We start from the raw sequence: 16,447 nt of genomic DNA, 5'->3' as shown, positions 1-16,447 counted from the left end.
CCGGATCTTCCCGCTACAACCCGCTGCACCTGCAATTTTCCTGCCTTAGTCGATGCCAGCTCCATCCTTCCCTGTGCTCAGACCGAAAGATTCAGCCTTCTCTCCGTCGCCGGAGTTTTCCTCAGACCCCACATCCAATTAGTCAAGAATTCCTGTTTTCTCGTCCGTCAGGCGGGTGGGACATTGATCCACATCGGGTTTTCTCAGCCTCGGCCGGGTTGACAGTCAGGATCGGCTCTTTTTTGTGGGGGGTGAGGGCTCCCCCGTGGATTGCAGGACGTTTAGTGACCTCCCTGGCCTTTGATGATTTGATGGCAGAGGATAACTCTCCCACCCTCCTCCCCCCAGGTGTGACAATCAAAAGTATCTCCAGACAAGGCCTGGGGTCACACTAGGGGGCTGGGGCCTGTGGACCGGGGACCCAAATCGTCCTGGATTGAGAACCAGCGATGGGCACAGTCCCTCTTGTTCTTCGTCTCTGAACTTGTGCAGATGACTCTCCTGATGAGGGTGCGGGGATCCATTCAACTGTCAGCCCCCTGGGCCCAATTGACCTTTAGGAATTGAGACTTTTATCTAGAGATCATGGGTCTTTTTGCCGTTAGGACTTTTCTTTGGCTCTGTCCTCAAACACAGCCTCTTTTGATCCTGTCCATGAGGGCCAGCCAGGCAGAGGAGTGGTTCCACTCTGTGAGGTTCCTCTTGCCCCTTCTGGAACTTGACACCTCTTGGGGTTCAACCTGCAGAGAAGCTTTAGGGGCCACTTTACTCGACTTCCTCAGGCATCCCCGAAGAGTAGGTGCACTGGGCAGGTGGAAGAATGGGCTTTCACTGCGGCGCCGGACCCGCGGTGCCCAACCTCCACGCCTGGCACGCAGTTTTCCGGGCTCCCCCTAGACCCGCCCGAGGGGAGTTACATCCTGGGAGACAACCAGGCTGAGAGGGACACCTAGGGGAAACCAGCTGCCTGCTTCAGTTCCATAGAGGGAGCCAGAAAGTGTCCTGACAGGAGAGAAAGGCCGGGGGTCCTCCCTTATTGGGTAGGTGGAAGAGAGACTAAAGGGAAGAGGAGAAAAATCCTATGAGGTTTCTGGATCTACAGTTAGCGTGAAGTCGACGTCCTCTGGCACAGTGGTCTCCCGTGACTGGTGAAGGTGAGTGGAGTCCCGTCTGAAGTTTGCCAAAGTAGTCAAAGCAGAGGACGATGACCCATGTACTGGTGAATAGGCCATCCCAGGCCCACCCACTTGGTAGTACCTGAACTTCCCTACCCAAGATTTCTGTGAATGCAACTGAATACATTTTATTTTCCCCATCGCTCTTCTTTGAAGAAGGGATCGATCTGATGAGAAGCATGTGCAACAACCTACAGTAAGGAAAGCAACTATTGTTGAGAGTGTCACATTCCTCTCACACCCCCTTAATTTAAGTGGCACTTCCCAAGGTAGAGTCCCCAAGTTGGGCCCATTCTAAGTTTAATGCACAGTGGTGGAACCTAAGAGAAGACTAGAAGGTCCACGGGTGAATATTTGAATCACGGTAGGGCATTTTTGTGTAAGCGTGCATTCCAAACTCACAAATCAAACATATGGAGTTCGTCCGTGCCTTTTCTACAAAGATGGGGAAGAAGAATTATACAGAAACAAATGGAAGACATCATAGAATGGCCTCAAGTGTCTGCTGCTTCCACGGAAGTTCTTCTTCCCTGGATATGCTCATCAATGTCTTCTCTTTCTCCAAAATATGACATCCAGTCCCAGATGCTAAAATCAGTTTTCTGGTTCCAGCCTGTTTTTTCACCCTCTCTGTATCTCTGCCTCTTCCTTCTCTTCTTTCTTATGCAGAAAAAGTCGGCTCTCCCTCAGCCTCCAATCTGCAACACGGTGCCCAAAGATCAGCTTAGCAGATTAGGGACCTTCTGTGGGACTCTGTGTCAAAAACAGTATGAAGTGGAGTTCTCTTGTTGGCCCAATCTGGCAGATGAAAATGTTGAGGCCCTGCCCAAAGTTCAGAACTAGCAGAAGTAAAACCACTGGATCACTGAAGTAGTCATAAGTAAAAGTTTGTTGTGCACAAAAAGACAGTGTGGGAACTGGGAGCACTCAAATCGAATATAGAAAGAGGCCCAGAGGTATAGTGTCATAAAGCAGCTCATAGAGTGAGGAGGCAGTGGCTGATCATTCTTCCCAGGGATGGGCCATAACCTCAGAGTTTTACCGGCGATAGGGAATTGGTTAAAGTGGTTACCTCATATCAATTTTGGGGAACGGTTTAAGTTTCATTTATGATTTCACAGGTACTAACAAGAAGTGGCCCTTGAAGTTCCACTTGTTTTACAAAATAGTCTACATTAGCTTTTGCTTGTATGACTAAACTGGTTTGTCTGCTCAGGGAATTTTCAAGTCTGATCTCCATTTGTGTTTGATTTTAACAATTTCCCCCTCTTGGTCATGTTCTCAGCCTGCTCCACCAGCGCAGTGTTACTCTCAGTTACCACTGTCGATGTAGTCAGGCCTAAGATTCACATATTCGCTGTCTCTGCTAGTTGAGTCGTCAGGGCAGAGGGGCCTGTGGTCACCATCATCATCACGTATGTGGTGGTTGTTGAGTTCCTCCAGTTGTCTGAGCCTGATGGATACCACTGAGTGTATGAGTGGCTGCCCACAGGCATTTAAAATCCTTGAGTGTATACAATGCACCAGAGAGGTATTAACCAGGGCCCTAAGGAGAACAATAGCCAAGGATTGAAAAAGTCCCCGGAGCACAGATTCCCAGGAGCCAAGGTTTAACCAGCTAAGCAGGTCTACAGAAGAGGTATCACTTATCTGATGAACAATTTTATGTGGTCTTTAAGAGCCTTTAGATTCTGAGTAACACAGAAACAGCAGTTTTCGTCAGTTGTGCCACTGAGCCTCCTGCTGAGCATTTAGAGCATCAAGGACGCTCCTCTTCCAAAATACCACCGGAGATAAACCATTTACCGCACTGTAGGGTTTCCTTCCCTTCTCCTGACTGCCTTGCGCCCGGTGGCAAGTGGAAAGAGCTGCTCTCTGGCCTCCAGGTAAGGGGCGCAACCCCGTGCGGAATTCAACACAGAGTAAAAGCGAAACGCCAGGCATGACAGACAAGATTGCCGTGACTCGGATTAGAACCGAGGTTGCTGAGGCCACAACGCAGAGTACTAACCACTATACGATCACGGCGCGCCAGAGCCCCAGCAGCAATCCCCACCCTTGCTCTATGAATTTTGATGAAACATCATTCCAATAACTCCGCTGCTTTGCTCTTGCACAACTGCAGGCGCTCCTGTTCTCTTTCGTGCCCGCTCTCCATTCCCCCCCCCCCCTTCCTCTCCATTCCGGTACATGATTTGAAAAAAACAACAAAACAATTCTCACCTTCCCAAATCCGGCGCGCATCTCTGCCCAGGACTCCTGGGAAGTCTTCTTGTCCTCCGCCCACGCCTCCCCCACTTCTATCCCGGCTCTTCGCCTTTGCCCCTTTCGCCCACCCCGACTCCCTCCTTCCGGCTCCCTCCCCGCTCCGCCCGCGGACCAGCTGAGTGGAGTGAGGGGAGCGCCGGCGGCGCAGATGGTCGGATGAAGGCGGAGCAAACGGGACAAGCCGCCCGTCACCAGAGCCCACGGGGGGTACAGCTTCCCTTGGGCCCCACTCGGCCCAGGCCCGGGGGGTCGCGGCCCCAGGTGTCTCCCTGGTGCTGGCATCTGAGGCGGGTGTGGAGCAAGGCGGGGTGAGGCCGCTCGGCTGCCCTTCTGCCTCCGGAATCACGCAACGCGCGGCTCTCAAAGGCGATCAACACGCTGCGCCGACTCCGCGTGTCGGGTTTTCTGAGGCTCTGGAGCCGGCATTGCTGTCCTGCAAGGGCGGGTGGCTCCGCCTGGCGTTGAATCAGTGACTACTCCCTGAAGGGGGCGGAGGTAGAGCCTCTGCGTGTCTCTGTGGCGCAATCGGTTAGCGCGTTCGGCTGTTAACCGAAAGGTTGGTGGTTCAAGCCCACCCAGGGACGAGCCTCACATTTTTAGGTTGTAGACATGTTTGCAGTTGTTCCTACTCTGCACATCCTCTCAGGTACAGGCGGAGAGACGCCTCCTCCGCCGGTACCCTCCTATTCTCTGTGTCTTGTGCACAAAAGGGGGACCTAAGTCAACATCATAAGGTCATCACAGATCCTCCCAGAAGAGCTCGGGAGGAAAACAGGTCTCTGGGAGTACGGAAATCCTTGAGAGAGTACACACATCGTCGTGGCTCGGAATTCTTTTTCACGGTGGAGTTTCTTCCATCATTGGTTGGGACTAGTATTTACTTAACCCTTTCCAGACACGTTTTAAGTTAAGTTGGTTCTAGGATTTTATGATTACAAATAATGCTGTAGTCATCATTCTTGCACACATATCTTTGGCCACTTGCCCCAGTATTTCTATAGGGTGGAGTCCTGGAAGAGCAATTGCTCTGTCATAGTGTTTACACGGCTTCTGTATGGTTCCATTTCTCTCCTTTGTTGGCTTATTCGCTATGATTCTTTGTCATTTCAGCGACTGCTTTAGGATTCACAGCACACATCTGCAACTTACCACAGTCTGCCTTCAAGTGGTATCATGCCTCTCCACATTTCTCCCCTACCGCCTGTATGATATCGCTGTCCTGCAGTGCACTTTGCACATGTTATAAACCTCACAATCCGTCGTTGTTACTTTTGTTTAATCTGTCCCATGGTTTTAAAGAGGCTTAAATACTAAGAAAAAATCTTAAATATTTTCCTGTGCAGATACCGTTACTGTTGTCCGTCATCCCTTTGTGTACATCCAGAGTTCCATCTGGCATCAGTGTCCTTCTTCCTGGAGGACTCCTTCAATGTTTCTTGTAGTGTACATCTGCTAATGACGAATTCTTTCAGACTTTGTATGTCTGTAAAAGTCGTTAGTTACCTTCATTTTTGAAAGACTTTTTTGGGGGAGAAAGCATACAATTCCATGTTGACTTTTTTTCCCCTCAGTCATTTATAGATATTGCTCCACTGTCTTCTCACTTGTACTGCTTCTGATGAGAAATCTGATATCATCTTTATTTTTGTTTTCTGTATGTACCATGTCATTTTGCCATGGCTGCTTTGGAGAGTTTTTCGTTTTCAATGGATTCAAGCAATTGAATTATATTGTGACTGGACGCAGTTTTCTTCGCGTTTCTTGTGGTCCTTCATTGTGCTCATTTGGCTCCTTAGATCAGTGGGTTTATAATTTTTATTATAACTGGAAATTTTTCTGTCGTTGTTTCTTCTAAAATTATTTCTTCATCCCAAGTCTTTCCCCGGACTCAATTACTCGTATATTAGGCCTTTGAAAGTTGCCCTAGCATTCACTGATAGATGTGTATTAGAAAAAAATTTTTTGACTGAGTTTCATTTTGTACATTTTCAATTGTTCTTGGCTTTGTGTCCCCTAATCCTTTTCTTCTGCAATGTCTAACTGCTGTTGATTCCATCTGGCGAGTCTGTTATCTCAGGTGTTATAGTTTCCATCTCTAAAGTTTGATTCTGTCCATTTGTATATGCTCCACGTTTCTGCTTAACTCCATGGACGTATGTGACACAGTCAGAATAACTGTTTTAAAGGCCTCTCTGTTAATTTTAACATTGTGTCAGTTTTGGTTCAATTTCACTTGGTTGATTTTTCTTCTCATTAAGGATCATGTTTTCCTGCCTCTCCACACGCCTGGCGTTCTTTGATTGGATGCCAGACATTGTGAAAGTTTTCCTTCTTGCGTACTGGCTATGTTGGTATTCCTATAAATCTTCTTGAGTTTTGTTCTGGGGTACAGCGAAGTGACTTTTAAACAGTTTGATTCCTTTGGATCCTGCTTTTATGATTTTTTTTTTAGATGGATCAATCTGGGGCTGGTTATTCCCACCACTGAAACAAGACCTTCCTGGGTGTTCTTCCCAATGGCCCATGAATTACGAATAGTCCAGTCTGGCAGGTGGGAGCAAGTATAATTTCCTATCCTGGGTGAGCACCAGGCACTGTTCCATGATCTTTTCAGAAGTCTCTTCCCTTGGCCTCAGGCAGTTTCTTCATAAGCGTGCCCTGATCAGTACTCTGCTGAATACTCCAATATGCCTGAATACACATATGCCTGGATTCTCTCTCTGTCCATCTCTCTTGTCACTTGATCTTTGTCCTATGAACTCTAGCTGCCTTGCTCTCTGTGGAAATTCAGCTTCATGCCCACAATCCAAGGAGCTGGCCTCAGATCCCCCTCCTCGTGCCCAGCCTGGAAACTCTCTGAGAGCAACAATTATCCCATTTGAGACAAATCATAGAAAGCAACAGAACCCTGCACCTGACAACGCACCTTGTGCAGACCTGGACCCTTAGAGTTGTCGGCTCACCTTCCCTTGGTTCTTCTGTTGAGTTTCTTGAGCAACAAAAAGACCTCTGTGGCTTTTACACACTAAATCTGGTTCTTGGACATTCTCTCTCTTGCTCCACATAGGTGTCTGTGTCTGTCTGTCTGTCTCTCATACTCTAGGCTGCCCCGAAGCTTACCCACTTTCTTCTCCTCCTCTTCAGCTTCCCAGGACCTCGCATTAGAATGCCTGCAATTTTCAAGCATTTATTAGGTGTTTACTAGATGCCAGGCCCTGCTCTGGGAGAGATGCTGCATCTTGAACAAATGGAAGGTCCCTGCCCCGTGGTGCCCACGTCTGGAGGCATCAGAAAGGGGCAGAGCGGTGGGAGCACAATTGGTTCATGTTCTTCCCAGGGGCCTCTGCCAACCCGGGCCTAAGGGTGCTAGTGGGGAGCACCACCAGAGAAGCACAGCAAAGAACGGGAAGACGGATGACTCTAGATCCAGAAGGCGTGACCAAGAACCAGGATTTTTTCTTTCTTTCTTTTCCTTTAATAAACAGGCACCTCAGGAAAACAGCAGACCTCCAGTGACAGCTCCTTACTTCCTGGAGCAGGCATTGCTGGTGTTTACACTTCTTAAAGTGACAATGATGGCCAAGCTCACCAACACCCCCTAAGGGGACCCACACCTCGTCTGAACCTATTAACGTATGGTCACTCTATAATCTATAAAAATATCATTAGCTTTATATTAACACAGTGTTTTGTTGTTTCCATCCTGATTAGAAGATCTCCAGGCAAAGATTATGCATTAATTAGCATAATCTAATGTCAGTCAGAGAACTTAAAGAGAATGGTAGGTCTTAACATCTCAAAGTGAGCTGACACATAATAAAGAAAGACATGTTGGGATCGTATATTAGATGATACCTAAAGACGTTTACGCAAAAGAAGCACGTGGAATAATTGAGTCACCGTGATCTCTAGAATTATAAGACTTAATCTCCATTTAGAAGATATTATATGATATATTTCATTTACTGAACATGTAATTTTAAATTTTATAAACTTAAATATTTGTTGGAATTAAAGTTTGCTTACTTGACCAGTAAAACCAGTGTAGGAAATTTAGGCAGGTCAGTGTCATTAGGATCTTGAAGAGAAAATAATTCCAAGACTTGTATAAACTAGAATACTATGCCACCAATACTTTCTACATTATTAGAAAATCTGGACAACAACAGAGAGCAGTTCTTAGACCAAAATTATTAAACCAGTGTGATGCATACAAGGAGTCATCGTTAGATATATGACATGACATAAACATTCTCTATGCCATTACGTGTCAATTATGAAAATTCTTTAAAATGTTTTAAAGTATTCAAGATTCATCCTTATGATAATAATGAATTCTTTCCTTGTGCCCAGCACTGAGACCACTAATTTATCCACAGCTAAACCTTTTTCTTTTTTTCCCCCTGAGTCACAGGTTCAGCAAGAAAGGAAGTGCAAGAAAAAAAAAATCCATCAATAGCTTTTATGGACTTCACTGGAATCCTACTCACCATCTGACTTTGGGGAGAGGCACAACTGGGTACGCAGCCCGAATCAGGTTGCCTCTGTCTGCTTGGACTCAGACTGAACCCAGGTCTAGGTCAAGACAAGACTAAGCACCATTCTCACAGGGCAGCCGCCTACCTGACAGTGCCAGATGCAGGATTCTGGAAAGGTCTTGAGAACTCTCCCCTTCCCTCCGTTGCATTTTCCACCTGCTCCCCTCATCCTTCCACCACAAGAAAGGATCCTTCACCTTTTTGTCAGGTCAGAACTCTTGAAGATCCCAGCAGGGCAGAGAGAGCCAGGCAGGAGCCAAGGGGGCAGCTGCGCTCCCCTGGAGGGTCTCCCTGAAGAGGTGGGCAGCGCTAGAGCTCAGGCGGACCCAAGACCCCACTGCCCGCCAAAGCAACGAGGAGGAGTCCGGAGGGCAGGTGGTGCTGGGGAGACTGACAACCTATCTGTTCCTACAAGCAGAGGGCGGGCCTGGCCTGCACTGTCGGGGAGAAGGGGAGAGCCCAATCAAACTCCACCTGAAGCTTCTCTATAGCCTGGAGGACGCGGGTGTCAGGTTCCTGAAAGGGCAAGAGGGGTCTCCTCCAGAGGACAAAGGCCTCCCCTGTCCTTGGAGGAAAAGTCCTCCAGCTGGTTTCAAGGGACGTTGTGAAAGGAAAGGGGCAACAGCGGTCCACTAATGATCCTGAGATGTCTGCAATTACTCTCAAAGGGTGTCGCAAATCACGAATATGTGGAGGAAGAGTGAGAAAGCCAAAGTGGGAAACGGCTAACTGGTGCATTTAGGTGAAGAAATACAATGCCTGCAACTTTTTTGAATGTTTCAATTATTTTTAAGCAGCGATTGGAACGTAAGTCCCAAGTTCTCTTTAGATGAAAATTCAAAGTGAGACATTAGGTTTCTGAGACAAGGGAGGAGGAGTGCAGGCTGCCCATCACATCTCACCTCTGCAGCCTGGGAGATGCCGTGGCCCCTGTGGCCTGGCCTCCCGCAGAGGCTCTTCCCTGCGTCTGGAGCTTGAGGCCCACCTCACCTCTGGGGGTGAAGAGAAGACTCCTGCATGCGGAGGCCGTGCCCAGAGACGTCGCTGATGGGGAACCAATCCCGGAGCCCAGTGAAAGCGCCAACTCCTAGCCCCAGGCCACCAGGGAGTCACACAAGGGCTCTAACTTGGCCTCTCCAGGTGACAATTCTGAAAGCAAAGGTTCGATTTCTGAGACGCGGGGAGCAAGAAGCGCAGGCGAGTCCCAGCGGCCCAGGGCTGAACGCAGCTGTGCGGGGCCCCCAGCCCTCAGCCGGCTGCTCATCACCCTTCACCTCTCTCAGTCCGGGGGACGCTCGGAACGCTTTGGGCTCTGAGGCCTGACCACAGGGGGACTTGTCTGTCTTCCCTTCTGGTGTAGCTTTAGCACTGTGTGCGGCAGAGCCAAGGACGTGCTCTTTCCGAACCTCGGTTTCCTTCTGAGTAAGGGGCGCCCTTGGCTCTGAGAGGGTGAGGAGCTGAGCCGGTCTGCGCCCTGATCACTGAACTGGCTCAAGCGGCTCTCCTGACAACGGCACGTGTACAGGCTCCTTTTCGTGCCCAGACCAGCTTGACCGGGGGAGCACGAGGCTCCGTCTCCGTGCCTTTGCCTGGAGCCCCAAGCGCAGGCTTCGGTTCTGCTTTCTTTTCCTCCGTCAGGCAAATGAACCTCTTCCGCAAGTGTGCTGGGAGGGGGAAAGCCAAGTGTGCTTCACAGGAAAGAAGTTCTTGGCTTTTAGAGACACGCTACCTGTCAGCCTGTCGAGAAGATTTCGGCGACAGAGGAGAAGGTTCGGGGCTCTCTGGATCCCAAGGTAGGCTGAAGTCAGCCTAGTCCTGCGCCCGCCTTGGACTCACTGTGTCGCGGTCTCCATTGTGACTGAGAGCAGACAACCGAGGCTTGTTTCCTAGGGCTGAGTAACTGAAGTTGTGCCACGTTTCTCGTGAATGGAAAATGCAGCTGCGACCGCACCTCCACGCCCCGTCCCCTCCTCTGTTTGATTTGGCTGCATGAAGGTAAGTTTGAGGAAAAAGGGGTTGTTCCCGCCCGGTTTCGAACCGGGGACCTTTCGCGTGTGAGGCGAACGTGATAACCACTACACTACGGAAACAAGCGGTGTCGGAAGACTTAACAACATGTCCATGAAAACCTTAGGTCCTGCCGCAACCATTCTAGACGCCCAGGTTTTTTTAACTGGAAAGACTCCGGGAAGCATCAGCGACCCCTCAGTCAAGGAGACTGCGGTTCCGGAGAGGCCCTGGCTCCGGGTTCCGCGCCTACCCCCGAAGCCAGGGCCCTGGAACCCCACAGTTTGATCACACGCGGGATTTCCACTCCCAGGACTAGGCGCCCCTATGCAGGAGTCGCCCCCGCTGATCGCAGCTCCCGGAAGCTGCAGGAGCCGGCGGGTGGGTGCGTCTGAACCCCGGGCGCCCGCCGCCGCCCAGGAGTCCTGACGTCGCCCCTCCGGGGCTGTGGACGCGCGCCTTGGTGGTCCATTTCACAGCCACATAGAGCTATGCAACCTTGGTGTGGATTAGGTGATGTAGGAGTAGAATGGTCATGTCAGCAATAGGGAGACAGGGGTAGAATTTTTGTCCCATCTCCAGGACACTGCGTTTGATCCTCAAGAACGGCGTTTTAATGACTTTTGCAAAGCTGATTTCTCTACCGCACATACAAGACTTCAGTATAAGAATGGAAGTCACGGAAACAATGGCCTTAGAGGACACATAGGGAAAAAGTTTTGAGGTAGGACTTGAACAGTGATGGAGAGGTCTTGACCCTCAATGGGAGCCAAATGGCCTAGCCCAGGGAAGCTCTGGCACCTCAGGGGCTCCGATCCGGTGGCCATTACCCTTCTTTCCCGAGTCCCTCCTGAGCAAAAGAGCATCCTGGAGCAAAGCAAGAGGGCAACAGGTTTCCCAGATCCACCAGAAGCAGAGGGTGAGACACAAGGACCAGAGTGGAGGAGGAAAGAGGTTTAGACACAGAGAATTGCAACGGGTTTGTTACCTATACTCCAACGGGGAACTGGCTTTATTTAAAGACTGAGAAGGACCTGTCTTCCAACGGCTCGAGGGCTAAACTTTCCATGGAAGTGTGTCCGCCTGGAATATAGTTCAAAGCTAGCTACGATGTGTCTACAGACGTTAGGGTGAAAACTATATTTAAATAGTGGTAGTAAATAAGAGATTTGAATGTTAGCTCACATGTTTACTCATAAAAATGGGAAACATTAGAATGTTGTTATGAAACAAAGACAAAAAACAATTTATAAAAGAGACAGAAGAGAGGAAAAAGAAACCACAGATAGCTTGGGAATGGGGAATTGTATTTATGTTTTCCTTGGGAGACGGATGAGCAGAAAGGCACCAAACGGCTCGTCTGACGGCTTGTTCTGGTGAAGCTGACAAAGTCATCAGGTAAACAATTTTGGCTATTTATAGATGCTCCAAAAGTTCTCGAAGGTTTGGCTGTGGAATGAATGGGGCAACTTTCTTTGTGTAATACCTGCCAGTGTCCTTCCTTTGGCACCTCTGAGTCAGTTAAGCCTAATTGTGCTATCTTCCTCATCAGGATTTCTCAATCTCCTCTCTCCCCCTTTTGGGGGTCACAATTATTCTCAAAAGAGCAGATTTGACCATGGGCACTTTGGTCTCTCTTTGACACAGTATTGACAGTTGGATATCAGCTTAAAGTAATGGTCATGAGCAACACTTAGGTAATCAGATATCAGATTGTGGAGAAAAGTAAAAAACCTGAGACCAGCAAAAATATCACAATAAAGATTTTGAACTTACTTTGCTTCCAACAGCCCAGGCCAAACCAGAAGAATAAGTCTCAACATCACTTTAGCAATAATCAGGTGGCTTTCAACTTTCTTTGTTGAAGCATAATAAATATAAAGAACCTAATGTGTACACTTCAAAAACCTTTACCAATGTTAACTGACCTAAATAACTACTGATGTGGTGCCCGGACTGAGGTGTAGCATGTTTCCAGACCCCAGAAAGCTTCCTCGTGACTCTTCCCGTGCAAGAGCTCACAGAGTCATCTCCACCCCCACCACTCACCAACTTCCTTCAATATCTGTTAGTTTTTCCTGCCCTTTACTTTCATATAAATTGAATTATAAAGTATGTACAGGGTTTTTCTATGGGAGAGGGGCATGGGTCTGACTCCTGTCATTTCAACATTATGTTTATGAAATGTATGCATGTTTTTCATGCAGTTCTTTGTTTCCGTGTGTGTTCCTTGTATGAATATACCTCAACATATGTATTTCTTCTACTGTTGTTGGACACATGAGTTGTTTGCAGTTTGGATATTTTGAATTGGTAGGAACAAACTTTTATATGGCTTTTGGTGGACATACTCACACATTTCTCTAGGGCAGCCCATTCCAATAGAAATATAATGCCAGTCATAGGAACTTTAAATTTCCTAGTAGGTATATTTTAAAAAGTAAAATGAAACAGGCAAAATCAATTTTAATAATATTTTATGAGACCTACTGTATCAAAAATATTATCACTGCAACATGAGACACTAGCACCATTTCAAGTGTTCAGTGGCTACACGTGTCTTGTAGCTACCATACTGGACAGTGCAGGCATAAGGTATAGAGCTAAAAGTAGAATCTCTGGGCCACAGCACACAAGTGTTTATGTATGGCCCTTAGTGATACTTCCAAAAATTCTTCCAGCATTGTTGAACATATTTATACTCTTACCAGAAATGGATGAGAGTTTCCAGGGCTCCCCATCTTGTCAACAGTTGGAAATGTCAGTCTTTTTTTTAAAATCACGTTTATTGAGGTGATAGTCACATAAATTAAAATTCATGACATTAGATTACCCTACATATTTTTCAATGATATCATTTCTTTGCAAAGCTGGAGTTTGGTGGTTGCTGTGATAAAAAGCAAGTACCATGCAAAAAGTCCATGTCAAACAGGAAATGCAGGTGGCAGTTTGAGAAGCTGTGCAGTGCACAACACCAAGGTATGTGAGTTTCAAATGTCAGAACACTGGAAACAACAAACCGTTCTACTGGAGTTTTGCAGAGAGTCAAGAGACCACATAAGAACATCCACAGGGGCCGGCCCTGTGGCCAAATAGTTAAGTTTGCACGCTCTGCTTTGGCACCTCCAGTGTTTCGAGGGTAGGATCCTAGGCGTGGACCTAGCACCCAAACATCAAGCCATGCTGAGGTGGTGTCCCACATAGAAGAACTAGAAGGACCTACAAGTATATACTGGGGGATGTGGGGGAAAAGGGAAAAAAAGATTGGCAACAGATGTTAGCTCAGTGCCAATCTTTAAAAAAACAAACAAAAAAAGAACAACCACAGCACCAGCCACAAACCCACAAAAAAAGATGTGAACTCAGCAAACAACAGCATTCCCCAGATAAAATGACACTTTTGTTTTCAGCCAATGTATAAGGAGATTAGTGCAAACAGGAAAGGAGTGGGGAGGGAGAATTTGAATGCAATCAAAGATCATTCATTAATAAATCTACTTAATATTAGTTAAATGTTTCCAGTTAATTGTAGATATTGAAATTGTAAATTAAGCTCACACGTGTTGGGATGTGTGAATGCTGGAATCATTTATTGGTATACATGGAGTCATATATTAGATGACACCTAAAAATATTTACTAAAATTTGTAAACGGAATAATTGAGTCCTCTGGTTGCTAGAATTATAAGAATTTATCCCCCTTTAAAGGTATTGTCTGGTATATTTAATTTACTTGAGCACATAACTTTAAAATTTTATCAGTTGAAATACTTATTGGAAGTAATGTTTGCTTCTTTGACTAGTACAACCAGTATAGGAAATTTAGGAAGTCCAACTTAATCAGGATTTTCAAGCCAAAATAAACCCAAGACTTGTACTTACTAGAGGATCATGTTACCACTATTTTCTACATTATGAGAAAATCTGAATGAAAATGTATAATAGTTTTTATATTAAAATTATTAAACCATTCTAATTTTTCTGTCACCTTGATAAATAAAAAAATCCAACATGACATAAACTTTTTCAATGCCATTATATATAAAATGTTTAAATTATTTAAATTGTTGAAAAGTATGAAGATTCCTCTCTGTTATCAATTTCATTTCTTTTCTTTCTTTGCACCAAGCAATCAAGACCATGAATTTAATCTACAGCTAGATCTTTTATTTCTCCGTGTTACAAATTCAGCAACAAAGTTTTCCCTTAAGGAAATATCTCATTTAAAGCACAACCAGTGACATATTTTTTCTAGAAATTCTTAAATTTATATATAAATTTATATAAGTGATTATTACTGTCATTAAGCTTACAGGGCTGTAACGCCTTTAAATAAGAGACCTAATTTGTCTATTCCCTCCAGAGAAAGAGAAAGTATATTGACTTGTTTCTGAGAAAATGTATTTATAAAATGGAAAAATTCCATCAAACTACTGGGCATTCTAAACTTTATTTAAGGCGGAAACAAAGGCAATGGTATCTCTGAACAACGCTTACCAGTGATGGAAACAAAAGGAAACGATTAAACAACATGAGGTCCTTGAAGGACCCTCATTGCTGAAAAGCAGAGTAATTCTATGATACCATTTTGAGACACACAAGACATTGTCTTTTCCAGGGTAGATATCTGTACATGAAGTAATTGCTTTTCATCCATTTTATTAAGTGCTGAACTTGCTTACAGTTCTGGAAAGTATTAAATCTTCGTTTTTATAGTTGTCAGAAGTGCTCATGTTGCTGATCTAGTTGCTTGTTTGTAATGATATAAATATGTTTCCTCTCCTTTCTGTAGTTGGATTTAACCAATCCTTAAAGGACATTTAATCTTTTTTCCAGCTATTTAAAAACTTGAGTATACCAGTTGAAGAATGTTGCCCCTTGCATGCTAGAAATTCAGTTTTCTTCCTGTACTAAGACCTTTAATTGAAGCAATTTATCAAAGCCAAGCGTTCCTGTGGAGGGACTGTATGTATTCAGATCATCCTTATTATAGATATTCCACTTTTTGCAGAAATTGACAACTTACAATTGGACCCATAAGGTTTTTACCAAGTTTTGGAAAGACAAGATGTAAACAACTCTCATTGCTGCGGTCTGAAGTTCCGGCAAGTACCAGAATCATCAGGACAACAGGCAATTAAAAAAGGCTCACAGACTAGATTAGTGTCATCCACTATGTAACAGGGAATGGATCCCCATCAGCCACCACCCATCAGAGATTATCCCCAGATGTTCACCTCTTAAAATTAAAACCAAAGTCCCATACCGATGGGAGAAAGCAATGATGCACAAATGAGAGAGAGGAAAAAGACTCGTCCAATAACCACACTTTGTATGTAAAAGCCCAAGAGCTGAATTTTTCTGCACATGAGATTCAACAGAAGAACCCAGGGAACATGAGCCAACAGCTGTAAGGGTCCAGGTCTGCAGGAGGTGCCTGTTGGGCACAGGGTTCTACTGGCTCCAAGGATGTGTCTCCAATGGGTTAATTTTCACGGACATAGCCAAAACCCAAAAAACTGTCAAGGAAGAATATAGAGACAGTTATCTGCATGTGATTCACCACTGTAAAGGAGGGAGGACATCCATTAGATTGTTTTCTTCAAATAAATGCAAAATCAAGTTTTATTTTTTAAAAAAAGGAAAAAGTATCTGGAGCCAGGGAGATTTTTCTCCGCTGGGGTAAGCCACTTGGCAGTGAGCAAGGAGATCACTCTGACCAGTCTTCTCTGGACCCGGTTGACTAGGTCACCACAGAAAAGAATTACAGTCATTGGAGGACTTTGTATTCAATGACGGTACCCTGGAAATTTAGCTGTCCTTCATACGCAATAGAATACGTCTGTGTAATGTTCAAACACCCTTCTTTTGTAACTTCTGCTTAGTTAAGTCAGGAGGGGACCACTCCTCTTATGAGAACGTCATAGATGGATGTATAGAAAGGTTGTTGTGTTGGCAAGTAAAGGAAGAAAGGGACATTGAGAGAGTTGGAAAAGAAATTGGAATACAATTTGGTACTGCTTCTGTGGAAGGCAAATTTGCAGGATATACTCAAATTAGAAGCATGTAAAGACTATAATGTAGCAATTACACTTCCAGTTGTCTACACTATAGAAATACCCACATAGGTGGCCAAAGATATGTGAACAAGAATGAGAGTTGCAGCATTATTTGTAATCCTAAAACCATGAAACCAACGTAATTTAAAAAGCAATATGAAAAAGGTTAAAAAAATAATGCACAAACTATGGAAGAAGTGCCTTTGTCAAAAATAATGCAGAGGATAGTTATGATGATGATTCCAGTGACCACAACATCCAGGCAGTGTCCCGGGAACAGGATACTTTTGTTGGCCTCAGATTACAGATGACAAAATTGTGGCACATCAACACCAAATGCTGGTGAGGACATGGAGCCAAAGGAAATCTCACTCATTGCTGGTGGGAACACAAAGTGGTA

The 16,447-nt window shown here is 45.6% G+C and overlaps 2 non-coding genes across 2 annotated transcripts; one reads left to right on the top strand and one right to left on the bottom strand.

The window, feature by feature from the left end:
* Positions 1 to 3,953: 3,953 nt before the first annotated feature.
* TRNAN-GUU (transfer RNA asparagine (anticodon GUU)) lies at positions 3,954 to 4,027 on the top strand. Its single transcript has one exon. It is a non-coding gene; the product is annotated as a tRNA-Asn (tRNA).
* A 5,971-nt stretch (positions 4,028 to 9,998) lies between these two features.
* On the bottom strand, positions 9,999 to 10,071 carry TRNAV-CAC (transfer RNA valine (anticodon CAC)). The gene has a single exon. It is a non-coding gene; the product is annotated as a tRNA-Val (tRNA).
* Between the last annotated feature and the right edge of the window lie 6,376 nt (positions 10,072 to 16,447).

Source organism: Equus asinus, chromosome 25 (assembly GCF_041296235.1).
Source record: "Equus asinus isolate D_3611 breed Donkey chromosome 25, EquAss-T2T_v2, whole genome shotgun sequence".
In the NCBI taxonomy this organism is placed as follows: domain Eukaryota; kingdom Metazoa; phylum Chordata; class Mammalia; order Perissodactyla; family Equidae; genus Equus; species Equus asinus.
Note: the sequence above shows the minus strand (reverse complement) of the source record. Positions and strands in the feature narration are given on the sequence as shown.